This window comes from Ursus americanus, chromosome 4 (assembly GCF_024610735.1).
Source record: "Ursus americanus isolate L20-20 chromosome 4, mUrsAme1.1.p, whole genome shotgun sequence".
Lineage (NCBI taxonomy): Eukaryota > Metazoa > Chordata > Mammalia > Carnivora > Ursidae > Ursus > Ursus americanus.
The window spans coordinates 48,100,000-48,125,139 of NC_142130.1; the positions used below are offsets into that span (position 1 = coordinate 48,100,000).

The 25,140-nt window shown below is 37.4% G+C and overlaps 1 protein-coding gene across 15 annotated transcripts in view; it reads right to left on the minus strand.

Annotated features, from left to right (window-relative positions):
• BBX (BBX high mobility group box domain containing) overlaps nucleotides 1-25,140 on the minus strand; it is a 263,913-nt gene that overhangs the window by 140,261 nt on the left and 98,512 nt on the right. For 13 of the 15 annotated variants that reach the window (XM_087861645.1, XM_045785275.2, XM_045785277.2 and 10 more), the window contains one exon: nucleotides 16,413-16,486. The gene's annotated coding sequence lies outside the window, so the exon portion shown is untranslated. Of the gene's footprint in view, nucleotides 1-1,036; nucleotides 1,155-16,412; nucleotides 16,487-25,140 lie in introns of all 15 variants that reach the window. The other 2 variants (XM_045785267.2, XM_087861644.1) reach the window with 1 other exon arrangement.

Below are 25,140 nucleotides of genomic sequence, written 5' to 3' on the forward strand. Positions count from 1 at the left end.
TATATATAGCATTTTCTGAATACTATGGGGTTGCTTCTATTTTTAAAAAGCTCTCAGAAATTACACTGTATTTTACAAACTACTTTAAAAATGTTTAAGTGTCTGCAAGTAATAAGCAGTACCTGTCTTGCACAAGAATTTAAAAGATTATTTAATTCAGGTTAACTATTCTGAGGTCAATGTTTCCATCCTGTTTTCATCTGAGGAAATGGAGATTCAGTGTTCTGAGAACGACCCAACGTGACACAGCTAGCCGAGGTTCCCAACTCTGAAAACCATAGTGTGTCTATAGGTAGGACTATCTAAAATATAGGGCAAAAATAAATTTCTAACACAAAAACAACAAACCTGTTACACTGGTTTACTATTTTAACTCATCTTCATGTTTACAACGCGTCCCTAGATCATATCCCAACAGCATGTCCAAATTTTATGGCACAGGAACCTCTCCATTATTTCATGGTCACAATTTACCCTTCAACTCCATAAATTCTAAAACTGGCAACAGATACCACGTATGTTTACGGAAAGTCTCAACGTGGCTGTACTTCCTTTCGTAACCTTAATTTCTCTAAGACTGGGAGCTGAAGGAAAGTTCAGTGTTGGTAGGCTGAAACTTTGGCTCTTATCTCACTACCCTCCCATCAGGGATTCCCTCACAGGCAAGCCAACATGCTGGCCAAGCCCCACAGGAATTACTCACTTCCACCCTCTCTTTCCTCATCTTTCTTCCAACCATACTTCAAAACCAAATTTTAAACTCATGCAGGAAACCTGATAAATACCACCTGGTGTTCTCTACTCCCTTAACTCCGGGCCTCTGCAGCACCCATACAACACATCTATATAATTATTTGTCAGCTTTTCCTTTTGTTGTTTTCATTTGCATGCATGTCTAGCCTACAAGAACCTCTACTGAGAAGAGGTTACAAATTTATTTCTTCTGAGCTGTGCCCTGACTCATTCTTCTTTGCCCAAGGCATCACCAACTGTGCTCTGTTAACAGTAGTCACTTAGTAAATGCTGATGGACTTACTACAGGAGAACAATGCGCCTCTGGTATTTCTCAATATCCCAGGGGATCCTCCACATCTATAAACATGCTGGAGATGATACCAGGTACCGCTAGAGGCTTGGGGTCTTCCTGAGGGTGCCTGGGACAAGAAAAACACAGAGAGAGACCAAAGACAGTCAGGAGAAACACAGAGAGAGGAAACATGGAAATAAACAGAGAGTAAAGTGTAAGAGGAGCGAAAGAGTCAAGAGTTACAGAGAGATTAAGCAGCCAGAGACACTCAAGAGACAGGGAAGAGGTGGGCAATCTCACTTTGGATTGGAAACTACATTTATCGTATAACAGATGCCCCCGTGTTACTACATTTATGACATAATATCCATTTCAAAGTTATTTCTAAGGTTTTTCTGAGCTTAAATCAACTACTAAAATTTGTCTTTACAGTCTTATTTTTGGAGATACACACACATAGACACAAACACAATCCTCAAAACATCTCAGTTGTAAATTAAAAAACAAACAAACAAAACTTTCCCCCAATTTTCCAATTTATAAAATGGTTACTTCAGAGGGGTAGTGTGACTTGCTCAAGGTTGTAAAGCAAAAACATGATAACTGGGGCCCTGAATCTTCTGATTCCAAACTCCAGCGCTTTTTCTGACGTCTCATGTTCTCCGTTAGACATGAATCCTACATAAATCATGTAAATCCAAACTACACATTCAAAGTAAAATTTTCTGTCTTTTGAGATACTGAACTACTCAGGTTACTCACTAGGAAACTACCTCACAGCTTCCTTTATTTTAAAAATCTATCAGAAAAAAATAAGTCATAATGAAAATATACCAGAACAGTAAGAAATTTCAAACAGAAATGAAATTAAGTGAATGTGACTTGACAGAATTTTAACATTTAAAAAAGAAGCCAGAGTTAGTTCGCTGCTTTTACAATTTGGTAATTTCAAAGTCTTAATGATTCAACACATTTCAGCTAAAAGATTTTTTTTTTTTTTTAAAGATTTTATTTATTTATTCGACAGAGATAGAGACAGCCAGCGAGAGAGGGAACACAAGCAGGGGGAGTGGGAGAGGAAGAAGCAGGCTCATAGTGGAAGAGCCTGATGTGGGGCTCGATCCCATAGCGCCGGGATCACGCCCTGAGCCGAAGGCAGACGCTTAACCGCTGTGCCACCCAGGCGCCCCCAGCTAAAAGATTTTTTAAAATGCTCCACATTTCAATGAATTCTTAGATTGAAATACTAGTAAGCCTGTCTCGAACTTAGTCTGTCGTAACGTCTCACCTAAAGTGTATACTGCATGCAATCCGACTTCAGGGTATCATAGAAGTGATTTAATGCATCACTCTTTCTAAGCCTTGATGTTTTCTCTTGAGGGATACTTATACTCTTCTAAATAATCATGCCCTTTTGAAAGCAATGTAATTGCCAGAAAATCTCCTTTGATACAAGGGTAAGCCTGTTATTGGATTTCACAGCAAGACAAGATAATAAAAATACAAAGAAATTTCTATTTAATTGTGCACTGGTATATTTTTCTATGTTCAGCAATTTTTAAACCAGAAATTTTCAAATAAAACCTAAAGTATAGCACTGCTCTGCCCTCTAGTGACTGGCTAGGTTTTGTTAACTACATGCTTTTATTTATTTAAATTGCCTTTTGGGCAATACTTAAGAATTTTAATACACATAATGGCTGCTTTTTCATCATTTGGATAGTGAACAAAGTACTAGTCAACTTTTCAGATACAGCTTATGGATGCGAACACAACGCAGGAAAGAGATACAATTTATTTCCATAAGGATGCTAAACCTAAGTATTACAAAAAAAAGTTAATATAATCTATTCCAGTCCTTATTCATATTTTTATGCAATTTATTTGGAAAGGTCAAAGAATTCCATTCATGTTGAAAACTTCACAAATTTCATAGATATAAATCCTAAATTGGTTAATTCCATTATTTTGGGGACTGAGATATCAAGGTGAGTGATATTATATATACCACATACAGATGAACAATTTTCTACTAATAGAGCAAAAATATGATTAATACAAAACTATACTGAACATCATTTACCCTTAATTATTCAAGTGGCACTTTAGGATTTTCCTGAACCTCAGTGTTGTCATTAGGAAATTAACTGTGACTTTATACATGGAAAAATTAATTAAGGATCCAGGTAAGACAAGAGTTACCATACAGAGATGCACCCTAGTATTTCAATGAAGGGAGTCAGTTTCCCACTTCAACTGCCATAACCTTCATGCAGAGAACTGATGCATTTCTACAACAGCATTTCTACTCTAATCCCAACATACTACTTCTGTGTCTATACACCTATGTAAAATATAAACATTACAATCTACATACATGAAATGTAAAACAATACCTGAATATGTGAAGCTAATCCACGGACAGTATGGTGGTGCGGTTAGGAGCGCAAACCCTGCAGCCAGACTACAAGAGTTTGAATTCTAGCTCTGTAAGTTATTGGCAGTGTGACCTTAGGCAGATCAATACCTTCTCTGTGCTTCAGTTTCCTCACCTACAAAATGTGAATAAAAGAGACACCTACCAATAGTAATGTTTTATATCTTGATAGGTATTTGGGGTTACACATGTGTATGCATTTATCAAACTCAAGAGAATGTATATTTAAGATTTGTGCATTTCACTGAATTTAAGTTTCTTTTTTTTTTTTTTTAAGATTTTATTTATTTATTTGACAGAGAGAGACAGGCAGCGAAAGAGGGAACACAAGCAGGGGAGTGGGAGAAGGAGAAGTGGGCTCCCTGCTCCACTGGGAGCCTGCTTCTCCCTTTCCCTCTGCTTCCCCCCCCTCACCGCTTGTGCTCTCTCTCTCTCTCTCTCTCTCTCGCTCTCTCACAAATAAATTTTTTTTAAGAAGTTGTACACAAATAGTGAACTACAGTCAATAATAGGCATCCTGAAGTATTTACGAGAGGGATAGTAATGTCTTTAATTTACTTGCAAGTGAGTCAAAAATAAATTGAACTGGTGATGGCTAGGTTACAGATATGTAATAAAATAACGAAAATGTTAATGGTCAAATCTAGGTGGTGAGTACACGAGTGTACAATGATGTTTGAAAGGTTCATAACAAAATGTTGAGGGGAAACATATCTACCTTTCATAGAGCTGATGTGAAGATTAACTATGCATGTAACAGTACTAAATTCCCAGAAAAGTATCTGACAACCAACAATGGCAAATGGCAACATGTTTAAGCAAATCAAAGTGATCTCTACTTCCCTAGTTGTAGGGGAAAAAAAAGGAAAATAATGAGGTGTTGAGCTCCCAAACCAGAGTGAGTACTTGCCATCAAGAGTGTTAAAATGCAACTTTCAAATAATTCATAAAACTGTATGGGCCATGCAGAGAACACGGTCTTGAAAGTCAGAAAAAGCTGATCAGAATCCTGGTTCTGTTTTTAATTAGCCAAAAAGCTCGGACAATTTATTTCAATATTTTGAGCCTCAGTTCCTTCATGTATGAAATGGGAATAATGATACCTACACATCTAAGAGTCACTGTGAAGATGAGAAAAAATACACTCTCACACACATGTACACAACAGAGAGAAAAATGCAAATAACGACAAGTGCAGTTTAAAACATTATAATCATTACTACTACTTAGGGTGGGTCTTGTATCCCCTTAAAACCATTTTCTGCAGATGGAAACAAAAGTCACCACGTACTGGATTCTACTCTAAAAATTTCATATGTGGGTGGCCTACTACACCGAAGCGTTTTCGACAGGATCTTTATTAAACCAGTAGGCCTCATATAAAGCATCACTGTACTTAGTGTAAAAGAAGAGCTGGCAATGACAGGGAATTCATTACTCATCCCTCTGTAATGTCAATTATAATATAAGTCCTAAGGGAGAGGCATTTACAAAGTAGTTTGCTGATGATATTTTAAAGAAAGTCATTTCAGTGCATTTGAGAAAATGGTATTAGCACCTGGATAAGTTTTGATTTGAAACAGTCTGAGATAACATATTTTTAAAAAAGAATATTAAAACTACATTTATACAAGATGAGTTCTATGCTCCCAGGGAGTGGATTTTGTAAGTCATTATAGATTACTCCATGAAAACAGTGGCCTAACATAGTTGCAGCTAAAAAGAAAATCAAGAATGTGGCAATAAAACAGAGAATACTGCAAACACTATACAAAGTGGTTTCTGCCTTGATCACTCTACAAAAAATGTTTTCTTTAAAGGACCCCCGAATCACCTAACCCAAACACTGTTTGGGGACATTTAGACGTCTCTATGTTTTTCAACATTTCTGTTGAAAATTCTTCCCCATCTTCTTTGGTACTGTATTCTATTGCTCCCCCCCCCCCGATCTGATTGTTTTTCTTTCCTTCAGATTTCTCTAAACAAAGAATATGTAGGTGTTTTCCAAAGTTCTGTCTTAGCCGTATTTTCTACTTTCACCAATATTCAGTTTCAGCTCTACCTCTTTCTCTTAAGCTCTATTTATCTTTAGCCTGAATCTTTCCCAAACCCTTATCAATCTGTAACTACATCCTATACATAATCACGTGGATATCCTCTCTGCATTTCAAATCCAATCCATCCTAAACTTTACGTCCCCCACCCCAAAATCAGTGTCTACTACTCTCTCTCTACTGCTGGTAGCAGAACTATCTAACACCCATGCTTAAACTAAAAACCTATCTTTGGCTTCCTTTTCAACACCCCCACTTCTTCCTTCCCTCTTATGACCCCTCTACAGTCCCAGCACAAGGTCAGGCTGTTGCCAAATCCTATAGATTAGTAATTTGGTTCAAGTGACAGGACAGGATGTGTATTCTTTGAGAAACACAGTGAAGGCTAAGTTTACAATCACTAAATACACGCAGACACACATACACAAGCTGAACAGTAGTAGGTATCAAGTGTTTGAGAACATCTTCATCGGAGGAATCCTTAAAACTGAGTATCAATTTTTGCCCTGAAAACTGGAAAAAAGACTTATTTGATTTTAAGAGTTGAACATGTCAATCTAAAATATTTTAAACTACATCCAGACAGGGTATAACCTTCATCATGTCTCTCATGGCCGTCCCATTTACATCTTCTCTCTCACATGGGTTCCACCCAGAACAACAACTTTTTCTTACCTAAGATTTGGTTAAGTCCCTTAAACCAATCTTTCCAATGTCTACCTCCTCTTTTCCCCTCCAATCCATCCCTCTTGTATCATCTGCTCAAAATCTTTCAGTGGTTCATTTGCCTTTAAGGAGAAAATAAGTAAACTCACTCTGACATTCAAGGCCCTCTTATATCCGGCCTTTCTAGGTTTCCCATTTTACCTTTATATACATGCCATCCAACTGGCAAAAGGGGTCTATTCACTTTCTCCAGACTTTCGTATTCTTCCCTTTGGGTAGTTTTCCTTGGTATTCCTACCTGGGATTTAAAACGTTCCTCAAGTCTAAATGAAGTCTGTCCCACTTTCCTGCTTAGAGTTCCCTTCTATTATCATATTGTGACTCTGACATTGCCTAACACGTGGACTTCACATGGTAGTTCCAGTAAAAATTTATTAAACAAACAAAGGAACGGAAAATATATTACTTTATCTTTAAACTAAACATTTTTCCAGTAAAATCACTGAAGGCAGTGATAGAACATAGAACAGAGCTGAAGAAAGAGTGCAAATACTCTCATAGGTGGGCTAGAAAGGTCCAGAATTTCAATATACACTAATAATTTTAAAAGTATGTAAGTCTGTAAGATCCATGGTTGTTATGGTTAGAACGTACACATATTCAACTAGAAAAGGCAAAATTGCTATAAAAAGACAACAAACACCTAACATATACATGCTAACTGATAGAGCACCTTTTAGAAAGAATCAAGGTATTTGCACAGATGATTATCCTCAAAACAAGTTTAGATATAGTAATCACAGAGATAATCAAAGTTAATATATATGTTAATTTTGGATATATTCGAAATTAATATACCTACTGATATTAGATAAAAGACCAGGTTGTATTAGTTCATGCCCATCTGAACGAAAATCAGAAAGTAAGTACTTTCACAGAGTTAGCATTTTCTGCAGGTGTAGAAAAGTATCTTCTCTTGGATCAATGAATTGTGAAATGCTAAGCCAGTGACCTATAAAATGAAGGGAAATTTTGCTTTTCTAATTTATGAATAAACAAGCAGAGTCAGCTCATGACTATTTAACTAAAATTTTTGAAGTTTTTTATAGCTATCAGGTTAAGATAATCAATTTATGAATATGGCTGTCATACTTTAAAAGTCATTAAGAATTCATAATACATTTCCTTGTTTTGTTAAGATAATTACAGTCTTGGAAGAAAATTATGTAAATTATAAAAATTTACTGTTACGCTTACATAATTTATTTGTTTGAGGTAATAATTTTGTTAATACCAAGGGTATAAAGTAATAGTCCTAAAATAACTATAATCCACTGAATGATAGAGGACTTATCTCTTAATATTTTCATAAGTTTGAGCTTTGATTGGGCTTTAATAAAACTGCAAAATTAATTGGGGGAAGTATAAAAATCAAACTTTCTATCACATATGATTGTGTAGAAAATATTTTAAAGTATCTAACAGTATAAAGAGCAAACATTATTCTTTCCTAACGATTTAAAGCAGGTCCATCCTGTATTCAATAAAGACTTCCAATATAATAAAGATGTGAACGTTGAAGCTGGATATTTCCCTTGTTGTGAATGGAGACAAAAAAATGCCTGAAATTCAATTTCAAGGAACAGTTAAGAAACAAAAAAGTCAAATTCCACTTCTGACTTACTGTCCTTTTTGAGAACAAGCACATTTTTTTCACGCTGCCTGCCAAGTGCTAGACTGGCACTGTACCCTCCAGCACTTTCAATCCTCACGACAACCTTCAATGACCAGTGTTCACACCATTTCACATTTGAGTCTAGGTACCTTTCCCCCATCACAATCACAATAAAAGCTGAGTCAGATTTAGTCTTGAATCCATTTGAGTCCACAGCCCACATTTCTAAGAGATCTAGCTACAGCTCAAACAAAAGTGACACATTTAAATCTGTCTTCTACAAGAAAACCTTTAGGAAGCAACAGTGAGCAGTTACGCAGTTAACAATCTAGAGGCAAGAAGCAGAATGTCTATAAGCACTATGAAGTAAAACTTCTAGAGCACTTTCTCCCAGGCCCATTATAAACATTAATGTGTAAAAATTTTATTACAATAGAGATAATCCAGCAAAAATTCTATGACTGTGATGATTAAAACTCATAAAGAGAGACAAAACTGGGACACCTTTCCCATCAACAAGATATATTAGAATAGCCTTATTAGAGAGATTTATCTTACGTTCTCCAAGAAGTGAAACCTCTCAGTGAATGATAAAGAACGGCAAAACCCATCACTTTCACAGAAACAACAAAACTTGCAAACCTGAAAACTGTCATCCCTGTAAGTGTTCACATTATCAAATGAATTGAAAGATGGGCCATCTGCTTCATCAAACAGCAGGACAAAAACCACTGCTTTGCCAAGAGCTTTGGTATTTCACAAGATTGCAGCTACTGATTTCAAACTTCACTGTCGTCTCTTTTATATTATATCATGTACCTACTATGAAGACCTGGTAGCTAACTCTGTTAACAATGCCAAAAACACAGTAGGTATTCACAGCTACGGGAAGGGCACGGTTCAGTTTCGTGTATGTGTCTGACCAGGCGGTGCCGGGAGAGATCGCAGGGCATACACCACTCTGCACGTGGACACGCCTCACGTTTTGCAGGTCTCCGTGTCTCTGACCTGGCAATTCTTCTTCATTGGAATTAGTGCAGCACCACTGAGAATGTTTAGGACAGTGCTCATCAGACAAATGGTAGCTTTTTATTATTTAAGCTTTGTTCAGAAGCCAGTTCCTCCCCGTCTGGCTGGCTCTCTCAAGAAACTTGTGTTCTCTAAGAGCCTAATGGTAATGTTCAGTGCCTTAAAACATCACCTGAAGTGGAACACTCCTGCCATGGAGAGACACTTGGTAATAAATGGTCTTACAGTAAATGTGAAGGAACACTGAAACAGTTACAGAATTCAACTGCTCCTTAGGAACAGTAATATAAGCAAGGCAGAAGCAGAACAATTGCTAACCAAACTAAGTGGTGAAAGTCTAAATAAAACCAAAACACAATATTCTTATCCATCATCTTCACAGATTAATTCAAAGACAGAAATGCCCTAAAATTACCCCCACCACCCCCACCCCGCAAGAATAAAACACCAAACGTGGACTTTAGCCTACCTTTTGGTACGTATTAACTGAATCCAGGTATGTACAGCATCTCAAGCCTGGCTGAACCAATCTGCCTACCTGAAACCCCAGGAGAGTCACATGCATTCCACTCATAGGGCCACTGACTGACTATTAGAGAAGTACTTGGCCAAGGTCTTAAACCCTTGCACTGACTCAATGCACACTATAAATGAGTCAACAGGCACCCAGAAATTTTTTGCTACTCATTTTAAGTTCTTCGGCCCTCTAACACTCATTGGTGGTAGGACTAACTACCAACTTAAAAGCACGGAGACTTTCATTTTTGAAGAACGGCTTCTCTCCCACAATTCAGATGGGAAAATAATTATCCGCATGTAGACCGTAGGATGCTTATTAACAGCAAGTTCAATGGCGTACAAGATCAACGAAACATGAACTCTGGTAATACTAGTTTACCAAACGTTTACTAAGCAATTTCCATGTGCCAGACACTGTTTCCAGGTTTGGGGGATGCAGCCATGAACAAAATAGACTCCCTAGTGTAAAATTAAGTCCTTTACCTTTCTAAAGAAGGTTTATGAAGAAACTACATGCATATACTCAAACATACTTACTATTTATACTTACACGTGTAGGTACAGAATATCCAGTAAATGCAGTGTATATTTTAGACTAAAATGCACAGAAATTCTGAGAGCTATCTTATAAGAAATTTGGCACCATTAAACCCATTTATTTTCCTGGGGAAATGCACTTTTCTGTAACAGATCAAAGGGGATAACAGTGTCAGTATAAAAATACTTAATTTATCCCCCTTTTCAGAGAAGTATTAATGCATGGAATGAAGTCATGCCTGAATTTATTTATACTGTCCTTTACTAGTAAATATCATAATCAGTAGACTGATTCTACTGCTCAGAAGAAATACATTGTTAAAATTTATTATATACAAAGCTTTTGAGTTTCAGTCATTCTTATAAGTAGTTTTACAGTGAAACCAAAATCAAAAGTAACTAAGGGTTAAAATACCCTTCAACCAATTTAACTAACATCCACAAAATTAGATCACTGCTTAACAGCTTATACATTAGTCTGTAAACACACAAGGTGAGGTGATAAATTTTACAAATCAATTTAAAATTATTTTCACCCAAGATGTTTAAAGTCTCCAAAGTTTGCTTCCTTTTGATTACATTTTGTTTTAGACAGACATCAAATCATCAGAAACTGAAATTATTAACTGACAAAACTGAAATTATTCAACACTTCCACAAAATTCAAAGATAAAACCAAGAAAGCTAGGGTGAGCTTACATCAATATCCAGCAAGTAAGTACACTATTTACCTGTCTCTAATCCCAAACATCCACCAACTGACTTACCTACTAGGAAAAGTATGCTACTGTAACGTAGAAAGAAGAACTACACAGATGGTCATGAACTGTATTTAGACTACTACTATTTGAGAAATCCCAGCAACCATTACCTGACTTATAAGCTGCTATCAGAGGAAAGAAGGGAAAGGAGGAGGAAGGAAAAAAGGGATAAAGAAGGGAGTGAGGGAGGCAGGGCAATAAACAGGTACATATAAGAGATTTGGGACTCCTTGATGTCTGCTGGCATTATTTCAAATACACAATCTCTTCTTTCAGTTTACCAAAATCTTAAGTACAGCTGACCCCTGAACAACATGGGTTTGAACCCATATTGTGTATACGCCCAAGTATATTGTGTATACGCCCACGTCATATACACGGATTTTTTTTTTTTGGATAAATACAGTACAGCACTGAAAATTTATTTTCTCTTCCTAATGATTTTCTTAATAACACTTTCCTTTCTCTAGCTTACTTTATTATGCAAACAGAGTATAGAATACATAGTGTTCTATGTATGTGTTACAAATGTTACACATGTTATGTGTAATATGTGTAAATTGACTTTATGTTATAGGTAAAGCTTCTGGTCAACAGTAGTCTGTTAGTAAGCAAGTTTTTGTGGAGTCCAAAGTTACACACAGATTTTCCACTGTGCAAAAGGGTTGCTCCTAACACTGGCATTGTTCAAGGGACAACTCTATAAAGGTTAAGTAAGGTAATAGAGTGGGAATGTTCTCCAATAGAACTGGTGTCAAGAACAGAAGAGACACCAGAGCTCCCTCTCCCCGCATACACACAGAGAAAAGGCCATGGGAGCACACAGCAAGGAGGTGGCTGTCTACAAGCCAGGAAGGGAGACCTCACCAGAAACAGAATTTGCCTGCACCCTGATCATGGACTTTGGACCCTAGAATTGTGAGAAAATAATTACCTGTTGTTGGAGCCACTCAGTCTGTGGCACTCTGTTATGGCGGCCCAAGCAGACTCTCTCGTCTCTAAAACTGAAGAGCTCACATTTGTTACGTAGTTTTACGTAACCGATAATCCAACTGAATGAGTAACCGACAGTTACAAAGATGATCCGTTAATGAAGAGAAGAATTTGAAATTATCTGAAGAATAATTTACTCCCCCAAATTATTTTACATGTTTTTCTAAATTAAACAAATGAAACTGTCATTTTAGAAATAGCATACAGCTTTGAATCTTGAGAGAGACTGACAATGTTGTGCCTGATTCTGAGAGTACAAGAGAACAAAGTCAACCAAGAAGGGCTTGAGGGAGTCTAAACAAGTTAACCCTCACTGGAAAATAGTAACATAAAAATCCTGAGATAGAAATGCTGATTTTTTAAAAACCAAACAGCATTTGCTCTACATGGTAAAGAGAATTTCAGTGGCACTGTCTCCAGTTCTTGTACCTTGCATCAAGACTTTATCAAATTTGATTTGATACTGACCTCATTAATATTCAGAGTGAAGGGCATCTATCTACATTTGGCTGTCATACTGTCCTTAAAACTTCTATATTTTCAGTGGCAAGAAGTCAATTATTAGATCATAGGGTTGCTAATATTTCTGCAGGATTCATCCTTTCTCTCAGTGTTAAGAATGAAGCCACTCTGTATTTTCAGTAGATCTGCAGAAGAATACATAGATTCTTATGCATTTAGGGTCATATTTTAAAGCCCTTGGAGGTGTGTGTCTGTGCTTATATATAAATACACAAACACATTTTACACATACATACACTGTGAGACATATGTGAAAGGTATTTCACAGTGCATTCAAGATTCCTAACCTCTGACCACAGCTTTCTTTTTTTAGCACCATTTCTTGGGTGCTTCCTACGTGCCAGGTGCTCCATCAGGCACTCGACATACTTCATTTAATTCTCAGTCCTACGAGGTAGAGATCATTATCCTGTATTAAGATGAGAAAAGGGTTCAGAGAGGTTAAATAATCGCCTAAATCCTTTCAATTAGAAAGCACCAGAAGTAGGGTTTATGCCAAAGTTTCTCTGAATCCACAGATTCAGTCCCTCAATCTTAAGGAACTCTAAGCTATCAAACATAGCATCGTTTGCACACTCTTGCATTTTTAAATCATCTTAATCCACATAGGTCTGGGAGCAGTATCTTGTAATACTTGGGGGATTACTCAAACCAATACTGGCTGAGGAGTTCCATGTGCCTACTTATTTTCTAGACGACTACGGAGACAATAACGCACAGGTCCTATATAATGGTTATGATCTCAGTTGAAGTGCTTTAGAAAATTCCTGGAATACAATTGTTAACCTTTCTACAGTGTCCACATTCTTTCTCTCTAGGATGGTTCTTAAAACTGATCTTAAGTAAAGGCATTTGGCTACTACTGCTGGGTAAAATTATTACATTACCACGAGAAAGAGCAAAGAACCCATTTTCTCATCCTTTTCCTACATCAAGTTAGATAATACTTGTCAAAGTTCTGTAACGTATTACACGTAAATAAGAAATTATCCTAGGAATCATTATTTCCCTTCTCTAACTGTATACAAACTGCAGAAGATCCAGGCTACAGATACTTTCATTCGTTTTTAAGACTACTTACAACACAACAGGGCACCTGGGTGGCTCAGTTGGTTAAGCGACCAACTCTTGATTTGGGCTCAGGTCATGAGCTCAGCGTCATGATATCAAGCCCTGCATCACACTGGGCATGGGAATCTGCTTAAGATTCTCTCTCCCCTTCTGCCCCTCCCACCCCCCTCTCAAACAAAACAAAACAAAACAAAACAAAACACTATTTTTAACACAATAATGTAAGTCTATTATATATACTAGAACCCTTCACTCCATGATGGGAAAAAGTTCTAACATTTGAAACATAAAGAAACTTGAATTCTATGAATTCCTTAGTCCTTAAACCTTGTCACAGCTAGGGCATCATAGCTCACTGAGTTCTATATAACGAAAATGAAAGGATTCATGGTCAAATAATTTTACATGTTATAGAGATTCACTGGAAAGAATGGATGGACTTTTTGGAAGCTTAATATGCTACACGCACTCTGTCTCTTTAGAAAAGCCATAGATGGGATTCAGATATTAGAGTTAAAATATGCACTGTGCCTCCCAATCAGACTTTTCCTACCCCACTCTCTCTTAAAACGCCACTCCTGGGGCGCCTGGGTAGCACAGTGGTTAAGGGTCTGCCTTCGGCTCAGGGCATGATCCCAGCGTTCTGGGATCAAGCCCCACATCGGGCTCCTCCGCTATGAGCCTGCTTCTTCCTCTCCCACCCCCCTTGCTTGTGTTCCCTCTCTCGCTGGCTGTCTCTCTCTGTCAAATAAATAAATAAAATCTTTAAAAAACAACAAAAAAAACCCAAAAAACAAAAAAACAAAAAACCCCGCCACTCCTACCCCATGACATAGTGGTTGACCACGTGACATGCTTCGGCTAGTAAAATGAGAGGTAGTGACATGTGCTCTTGATCAACAGTTTTAAGAGTCACATTTCTACCATCATTCCTCTTTTCCTTCCACCTTAAAAGAGTTATGCATCACAGAGAGGTTACTTCTTCAGCTTTGGTCCAGGAACAAAGACGACATTGAGCACAACGGCAGTAGAGGCATCAAGATGAACAAGTGTGAGAAATAAAATTGTACTGCTATAAACCACTAAGTTATGGGGACTCTTTGAATAAAAACGTAACTTTGCCTAAGCTGAATGATACAACCACATTTCCTAGATTTACTGGACCTTGGCATCCTTTTGCCACCTAACATCTTCCAGGATTTGCTTCCTAAATTACTCCTGGTTTCACATGGCATCTTTTCTATTTCTTAATTAATACTGTATTTATGATGATCATAAATGAGAAGTAGAAGTACATGTGTCATTAGGCTTCTTAAATTTTATCAGCAATCTGGATTTGTGTCAATTTCTTATAGTCAATAAAAAATATTTTATTGAAATAATCTGATCAACATTCAGAAATCATAGATCAGATCACTACCTAAGGAAAGACTGCCATACTAATAACACTGATTAACAATTCAGTTTTTTTTTTTTTAAAGATTTTATTTATTTATTTGACAGAGATAGAGACAGCCAGCGAGAGAGGGAACACAAGCAGGGGGAGTGGGAGAGGAAGAAGCAGGCTCATAGCGGAGGAGCCTGATGTGGGGCTTGATCCCATAACGCCGGGATCACGCCCTGAGCCGAAGGCAGCCGCTTAACCGCTGTGCCACCCAGGCGCCCCAACAATTCAGTTTTCTGAACAGAACATATCAAGTGTCCAGCTTTACTTTCTATAGCTATATTCATATTCAGCGAATTTAGAATACTGCCACAAATTAAATTTTCTTTAAATCTCACTACATTCAACTCCCTTTTGGATTAACAATTGAGAACATATTTAAAATTTCAGTATCAATAGTCAAATATTCTATGGTCTATTCTGCTGACCCAGTAAAACCAAAATCAACTGTATGCTAACTGGCACTCTTACATCCAGATTTTGTATTTGAAACTTAATTGTGCCTTAAACGATGGCACAGAAAGGAGGAAAAATGATAATTAAATCCCAATCTTCTCAGTGGCATTAAGATTCTGTTGTTTAGATATCCTAGTAAGTACATATTCGAGCTAAACTGTACATATTTTACAATATATGTATAATCTTAGACAACGACATTCAGAAGAATGGCTCAGAGGCTTTATATTTATACTTGAGTGATAAAATCAACATTCAGTCATATACTTACTAAAACATGAAGGTAGCCACAGATATTCTAGACAGATTTGAAAAGCTAACAAATCAAAATACTTAAAAACAGGAAAGATTTAAGATTAACTTTCAATTACTCAAAAAATCAATAAGTTCATGTCCTGAAAACTGCAACTAAATATTTACTTTATTTGTTCATTTTAATTTACATCAAATTCCCGTCTTTAAATCATCAGTTTACCATCAAGTGTTCAGGCATCAGTAAAGCAATCACACATTTTATTCCCAGATGGAGACAACGCTGCATTTAAGTAACCATTATTAAAATTAATCTGAAAATACTATTGCCGTATCTTAAAATCATTAAAAACTTTTCTCCTGAAGAAACAGCTTTGAAAATAACTTATGTACAAGAAAACAGAGTTTCGGAGTCTGATAACCTCAACTTTTTCTTCACTGTGTGGTTTTCAAATTCAAAACAGTTTCATAACACTGCTATACCTGCCTCTATTATTTTTAATAGATTAAAACAAACACCCCATAATGCTTTGATACTGGTTCATTTTTCAATCAAAGCCAAAGGAAGGACAAACAAAAATAGCTTATGGGGAATAGATCGATTTAATATTTATTTAGGTATGTAACCTCTACGTATTCAAGACTTGAATAAATTGACTTTTCACCAACAGCACATTACTGTGGAGAAACAAATCAGAGATTTTGAAGTAGTTCATTTTTTTAAAATTCATTATTTTAAAAGCAAAATTTAACTTACTTGATGATGGAGATTAAAATGACACTTGAAAAAAAGTAGTAATTCACAAACAAAACAAAACAAAAACAACCACACAAAATTATCACACTTCCCTGATCAATACGGAAGGTGAATGCATCGGATGGGAAAAAGCTGAGACCAGCTCTGACAGCACACTGTTCTGGACGCTCCAACTGCTTCTAAGAAGGATGCACCCGCAGTGCCACTCTTACCCGTCAAGTCAAGACTTTCCATTGTGATTTTAATGGAACATCAGAATTTCCAGCCTCTGTGATGCAGCAGGATTCTGTGAAAGACCCATAGCAAAGTGGTTAAACGGTGCGCCATGAAGGACTTTCAAACAAAGCTGACACTTTTGTCCCTTTGCAAAATTATACCCCCCCAAAATAAATAATAGCCGAACAATCAAAATCAGGCAAATTATTAAAAATCCCTATGCTAACACTATTTAGAGAAAGCAGCCTAAAGTGTGTAATGTCAACTTTAATTTAATAAAAAGACAGTCACTAATATTATTCAATGGGAATTCTGAGAATAGAGTTACAGATACAAAGATTTACAGGCAATCACTTCTCAGGTTCTTAGCTAAAATCAAGTACAGAATTACAGGCAAATCCTCTGGAAAAACAGGATGTTAAACTGACATCCTAACTAGTTTCAAGTTATTTTAAATGACTGGCCCAATACAACCAGATAAGCTGTGGTCAGGATATTAATATCTTCTCATTTATTTTTTAAATGTTTTAAAGATAATGAGTGAAGCAATACAGTTTTTTTTAAAAAGGTGAGGAGTAGGGGGAGACATCCACAGAGACAAAATGTTACCAAAAAAGTTACTTTCTAGCTGAAAGTGATGAAGTAAATATAGTTAAGAGGATCAAAATCAGCAAAAGGTTGTCCACAAAAATTAAATGGAACATTTTATATTAATAATACTGCAAATATAGACATACACCTAAATTGCATCACTTTTAAGAATTAAGTTATTTCAGTTTCTATGTGAAATACAATTGTTTAGTTTCTAGGATGCTTCAATGGTAGTATACTAAATTCACACTCAACCAAGAGAAACAATTTCCTACCCCAATGCAGACTGTGGCATTTCTTTACAATTAGCAGGCTGTGACACACTCTAGAAACCGGCTATCACTTACTTACAGCTCTATCCATATTACTCGTCTTCTTATGGCATAACTGAAATTCTTCCCCTCATCAGCCACTACAATATGGAAGAACTTATATTAAATATCAAAAATGTGTAATGATTCATCTGAGTAATCCTGTCTAGACTTAGACAATTCAATTGTCACCCAGTGCTACTGAAGAAAACAATAGCCAGAAACAACAAATAAAATATTAAATGGTCTCATGTGGCTTCATACAAGATACTACTCATTCACCCATATTTTCTAAAACAAGAGCATGGATGAAAAAATAAACCCAGATCTTTGACGCAAACTACAAAGGACACATATGAATACTTTCAAATTAAAGGACTATGTTTTTAACGACGGAAGCGTGCAATTCCAAAAACCAAGTAGTGGTGTAAAAGTCTACTCTTAATTATCATAAGGTAGGCAACTAACATTATTAAAAATACTGTTTTAAAAAATACATTATCTCATATACTTAATCACATAATTTTATTCATATAAATCCATAAAAGCCAGTATAGAAAAGAACAATTAAAATAAACAGTTTAAGAAAAAAAAGAAAGAAACGAAAGAAACACTGTAAAATAAATGAGTAAAAATCATGAACAAATAACTATAAAAAACTGTCAGGTAAATAAATTTGTATAAATGGAAAAAAAAATTTATAGTGCCAAAATTGGAAAGGAAGGTCCATCATTAATTGACAGTGTGGATTTAATTCTTTTTCTGGCTTAAAGATTTGTTTACTTTTTAGTTTAAGAAGTGAGCACATGCTATCCTAGAAATAAAACACACTAATATATCCTATATAGAGAACTTCTTTTAGGAGCTCAAAAATAAATTTTTACCAATCTTCGGGTACCCCTGTCGATTAGTTCATTTCTATAATCAGTATATCATATATATGTCAGTATATTATACATATAATCTATCTATCCAAAAATGGACCATAACTACACCTTATTTTGATTACAATTCAGTACTGTAACAACTGCGATACAGTTATCTCTGGATAAGTCAGGAGGGAGAGGATGGAGGCTGACTATGCTGTGTACGCGGTGGCCAAGAGGGGTTTTAAAACTCAGGGTAACAAAGAAATCTTGTTGGATTAACTGACTCGGAGAGAGAAGCCAGAGGTCAATTTCAAGGCTGAAGATGCTGCCTGAGACAGACTCCCTTTGAGTTCTCTGAGAGCCAACCTTAGAGACTCCAGATTTTATCTGGCTCTTACAAATGCCCACACGAGTAGCTTCAGAACAGTTTCAGCATAAGCTGCTCTGCATTTCAGTTACAAATACTTCACAAGGTGCTGCGATTTGCTGGAAATGGGTGTCTGTGTGCTGTGTCAGAAGGACGGGGGTCACAGGGGTAGGGCGAGCAGAGGGAAACGCCTCAGGCGTGAACACAACCCTGCAGAATGGCGACTGGAGTGTGCACACCCAACAGCGCCAGGCCGGATTTCGCCTCAGCCCACCGAGGCCTGTGTTCTCGGAGTCCCACTTTTGGCTTCCTCTCAACCCTCATTCTCGTCCTTAGCTCTCGCTGCCTCGTTAAGAATCTGTTCCCTTCCCCTTTCCAAGGCCCGTTTCCCACCTGTGACACTGCCTCCCCCAGAGGACGCATACCTAGCAGGACCAATCAGGCACAGCTCAGGATTCCCTCTGAGAAACTTCATGGCAGGTGGGAGAACTATTTATTAATACCTATTATTTACTTCTTACCACAAATTGGGTATCTGACTTGGCATGTGAAAAACCTATCTTAAAGATGGGGCCTAAGCAACCACAGAAAGATCCCAAAGCAACTGGCTTTCTGGCACAGCTTACACACTGCCCCTTGGGGTGCTATGTTTTGAAAAGCCTATTATACTAAAAAAGGTGAGGTGCCACTTCTTACAATGAGACAGACTCCCAATTAGTGTTAATGTACAGTATAACATTCAAAGGCACATCATGGTAACATCCCCTTCTAGGCCAACACTGTGCGTTTTGCACCCTGATGTCATTACTACCCGGTCAGTGCAGAAGGGACTCCAAGGCAACCATGTTGCCCACTTATATGGAAGAATATTTAATCCCCATGAATGACTGCTTTTCTGATGTTTTCATCAATTCTCTGGGTAATAGATTAAGCTTTAACTAACTCATTTTCATACATAACCTTAATTCAATCAAGCTCAATAAAAGTCATTCTGGACTGCAATTATTTGCTAAGGAACAATTACATTCAAATGAAAAAAAATTTGTGAGGCATGATACAATGCGGGGTACAGATGCCTCTCCATTTATGGCACCAGAAACAACAACAAAAATAGCCAAACAGCTAGAAAAGGAAATACATTTTTCCTCATCCTCCTGAAAATAGAATACTCATGGTTTTACACCTGAAGAAAACAAAATGGAGAACCCAAGAAAGCACATTTGAAAATTATTATTTTCAATGTTTGCGCTTTGAAAGAGACTGTACTTCTAAGCTGAGAGTCAGCATGACCTCTGAAAGCCAAAACAAGTCCAGGTCACAAATAACAGTCTTAATACCCACTCTTGTGCTAAATCTTCACTGGCTTCCTCCATTTTCCCAGCAACATGTAGTCCAATCCTCATACTTTACAATGCAAATTTCTTTTTTTTTTTTTAAAGATTTTATTTATTTATTTAACAGAGATAGAGACAGCCAGCGAGAGAGGGAACACAAGCAGGGGGAGTGGAAGAGGAAAAAGCAGGCTCATAGCGGAGGAGCCTGATGTGGGGCTCGATCCCATAACGCCGGGATCACGCCCTGAGCCGAAGGCAGCCGCTTAACCGCTGTGCCACCCAGGCGCCCCTACAATGAAATTTTCTTAAAAGATTTTTCCTGTCTTAAAACTACTTTTTTACATGAGTACAATTTTTATATTTTCCTCAACTCACTCTTTATTATATACTACATGCTTACAAATAAAACTTAAATACAAACTCTAAGCTCTTACTTCTATGGGATATAGCATGTGTGTAGTCTAAAAAATTCTCATTGATGTAACGAAAGCCTTCCCTGTCCTGTGTGTGCCTAAGGTCTCCCACCCACCTCACTATACTGTATATCCCTTTAATCTCCTCAATACTGGCAGCAGGGACATTATTCAATAGTACAGTCATGAAAAGGCATACCAGCTGTTTTGCAATTTTGGCCAATGAATTCCACACCTCAGGTCACTGTGGTCCACACCACAGGCCAAAGGATGCTTTTCCTAGAAAAAATAAGCTGATAGTCTGGCTTCGAGTTAAATTACTTCCTGAAATAAAATTTCTTCAAATGAACAAAGATAACTGCAAGAGATATATACTTATACAGACACATGCATACACATACACGTATACACATACACACACACATATATGCTTTTAAACAAGTGCTGTCTTTATTCATACATTATACTGCCAACCCTTTTGTTAAAATCTTTATACTTGAAGCTTCAACCACAGCTATTTCACAGGCATTCTGGCCAGGCACCAATCTTTAACAGATATTACAAGTGTCAGCTACACTGAAAATGCAAATCTCTTAAAAGAAAATGCAAATCCAAAGTACCTCTTCGTCACCTTCCCACCCTGGCCCTTCCATTTCCTCAGGACCCAGAGCCTTTCTGTTAAGACATCTTAAACACAGTAATAAAGACAAAATAAGAGTTCTCTAGATATCTAACAGTAAACCAAAGTAACTACTAAGTCATTACAGATTTGTCCATCTGTTTGGACTTCCCAGTAAGCTGTTAGAAAACACTGGCAGGCAGAAAGCAAAACTTCTAGCAATCATTGTTAAACATGGGCCTCTTACGATAGCAACATGAAAGACTTGGAAATCCTCTCCCTTTTAGCACTCAATACTGATCAATTACAAAATGATGCTTTAAAAACTATTTACCACCTATCTATAGGCCAACAGCACAGAGATGCAAATGACAGAACCTTTTACAGCTTGAGAAGTTATTACTGACCACCCTGAATTAACACTGCAAAAGGTAGTATAAGAGTTGCTGTTTTTTAGAAGCTGATGATCTAGTTGGGTGATCACACTCACCCCTGTCTTACACACACATGCATACACACTAATGGAAACGTATGTTGAAATGGTAAGTCAAGAATTCAAAAAAGTTAGGATGCACAAGGGAATCTTTTTGCAGAAGATAAATAAAGCTGGAACCTGAAGACCCGTGGAGAGAGGAGATGGAGAGGAGTGTTACAGGCACACGGGAAGCAGAGCCTGCTGAAGTGCTGGGTTCACATCAGAAAGTGGAACATGAAATGTGGGCAGATGAGAAAGTACCACAATTTGCGCATTTTTTTCTCTCCATCGTCTCAGAGAACGGAGTACAGTTAGCAGCGTGGTGTTCTGCAAAGCACACTGACCTCAGGGCCAATCCCTGCATCCACCATTTACTCCCCTGCAATTGTGGGCCAATCCCTGGGCTCTCTCCGAGTCTCCATTCCTCACCTGCAAAATGGAGATAATAATCCCCCCACCTCTAAATTTAGGTTGCCTTCAATTATTGTAAGATATAAATACTAAGGGCTTGACATATAGTACATGCTCAATAAATATGAGTAATCTCACTAGAGTTAAAACTAAATGATAGAAAGGCATTTAATAGAGTTACACTGTGAAAGCACTGAAATTTGCCTTGAATATTCTCAGCATTTGGATGCTAAGTGAATTGCTAGTTTTTCCAGTGCGGTTTCACTGTAGATTTTGTTTTAATTTAGGTGGTTTTAACATATGTTTAACTCTGGCAGTCTGAGCAGCCACTTTTTACTCCTACCAATTTCGAGGTACATTAGCTGATTTGATAATATGGATATTTTATTATAATGCTCATTTGCCATAAGACTGTTGTTTCAGGGACCATGGTGGAACCATGAATTTCTGCAGTTTCCATAAGTAGAGGTGGAAAATGAGTAGGCATTAGTCCCGTCAGCTGGCTTGGCAGGGAAGCACTGAATGCCTCTTTTATACTCTTGTGAACTACATAAATGTGCCTTTGACCTTCTCAGGCAGGGGAAATTGCACATTTAAGGCAGAAGGAGTTTCACTTCCAGGTAGAGTATAAAAACATGCTTGCCAGCAGCTACATCAGGAATACCAACAGGGAACCCCCAGGTACGTTGAGAAGATTCATTAGCTCTATCAAGCCACTGAGCACAGAGCTGAAAAATATAAGGTTAGGATAATCCCGGCCATGTGGGATAACGTGCCTATACTTTACATGGGTTAGACCAAATAAAGCCTGGCCTACACACTTTAGGAATTAGCCTGAACCTTCAGGGAGGTGTTCTGTGAATAAAACCCACTGTCCTTGTCCTTTGAGTTAAGAAAGGGTTCCTTTAACCTGCTTTCACTTCAGCAGTAATTCACAATATATAGAAAATCACATTTACTTAAACAATGTAGTCCAAAGTCATTCAATTAAAAAAAGGAAGTCAATCATCTGCAATTTACATTAATTTTAAGTGGAAAATATCCTGTTTTGAGAGGTAAAGTTCACTGGTCTTTCCTTTTTTTTCAACCTGAATTAAATTGCACAATTTAAAGAAATATAAGACTATAACAAAATTGTGTGATGTTATTAAAATGCACATTTCTGGGACGCCTGGGTGGCTCAGTCAGTTAAGCATCTGCCTTCAGCTCAGGTCATGATCCCAGGGTCCTGGAATCGAGTCCCACGTCAGGCTCCTTGCTCAGAGGGGAGCCTGCTTCTGCCTCTGCCTGACAATCCCCCTGCTTGTGTGCGCTCTCTTCTCTCTCACTCTCCCTGACAAATAAATAAATAAAACCTTTAAAAATTTAAAAAATAAAAAATAAATAAAACGCACATTTCTATTGAAATTTACATTGTGTTACTTTAAAAAAAAAAAAAAACCGTACTATTCAAGAAAGAGTCCCTGTCCCTTTCAAGTGCCTTAATGTGTATCTAGCAAATAGCTTAGGTACAGAAAGACTCTGGTCCAGATATGTTAATTGCAAGAATATTCCTGATATGAAGACACAAAGGAACTGCTCAAAAGTGATCCACAGTAAGTGTGAATACACTCTATTTGAAGTTATTTATCCACAAAGCAGTTGTTCCTGGGACAAATAATACTGTATAGTCATTACTTTAAATCAGAAAGATCTAAGAAACTTTCCTTAGAGGGAAACCGTGAAGTCGAATCACAACATTTCCACAGCTGAAACCAAGACAAACCCAAAAAGGTTAAATGACTGGATAAAAGGCATTCAGCTGGTTTGTGACCAATAAGTACCCCAGGTCTCCACAGTGCTTTTCCCATTCCTCCACTCTGCTAACCCTGCAGGATGTGATGTTATTCCCCAGTAGAGATTCCAATAAGTCATGGAATCACAGAACGCTGGAGGCATATGAGAGCTGGAGTCCACCACATTCAACCCTCTGGACCACAGCAAGCTAGAGTCAGAGCAAAGCCAGAACCCAGGGCTCCCATTTGCCATCAAAAGAACAGCAGGATGCTCCAGACCAGGTTATGTTAGATCCTTATTCTCCCTGTGGTCCTCAGAGCAGCAATGTTTACCTGGAAAAGGATCATAAAATAGGGCCTAACTTTCCACTCTCAAGGTTAGAGGATCAGAGAATGCTTCTTGGCTCTACAACACTTTCCCTTTCCTAGTCTGAAGGCGGAGAATGACATTTTTTAGTTGTAGAAAAGAGCATGCAAAATATTTCTTTGTGTTTCTAAATATTCTTATTAATACCTTGGAGTAAAAATGTTAAAGTTGGTTTAAATGTGCGGAGGAAGGCCGTCTATGGGAACTCTGTACTTCCCACTCAGTTTTGCGGCGAACCTAAAACTGCCCTAAAAAAAATAGAGTTCGTTAAACTTTCAAAAATGCGAATGTCATTGTACTTCATTTTAACAATATTAAAATTAAATACTGACTATAGGGTGCCAGGATGGCTCAGTCGGTTAAGCATCCGACTCTTGATTTTGGCTCAGGTCATGATCTCAGGGTGCTGAGATCGAGCTCCACCTCGGGCTCCGTGCTCAGCGGGGAGTCTGCTTCTCTCCTTCTCCCTCTGCCCTTCTCCTCTGGCTTCCTCTTTTTCTCTCTCTCAAATAAATAAATACAATCTTAAAAAAAATAAATATTGGCTAAAAATGACAAGGCAACGACAGTTAAAAATATATAAACAGTAATTCTCCTTTAAATATGGTCACTCCCACCAGAAACACCTAGTACCAATTAAAATTATGCTTTCCGTTAAAACTAAGCACATGCCCTACAACGACCTCTGTCCAGTACAAATGTTCCACTGGTCACTAAGCCACAATAAATGCCTCTGCATTAGCTGCTACTGCTCCTATGGCAGTCAATATTTAAAGTAATATAAAATATTTGGTTCAAATTATACCAATTCAAAAAAAAATCAAAGAAAATATTCTCCAAGTATTCCCATCGGTAGGCATCCTTTGTCATGAACTCCAGTATAGCAGCCCTTCATAGCTTCACACATTCTACAACCCCAGGGCTTACCAATTACATGCAATACAAGGTGCATAGTGAACAGCGTTATCCTGAAGCAGCCCTAGACACATCGGTAGTAGCCATGGTTCACAAAACTGCTAGTAAGTATTTTGAAATTTTAACTTTTTTATAATTAACAAAATCAGATTTTGTAACTTTTCAAGCTAAAAAGGAAACTCAGTGTTGAAGCATTTTTTAAATGAGAAAATAATCAGCCACCAAAGTGCATTTTTCTATACTGGCTTTTCTTAAGTAGATTACAATAGACTTCAAT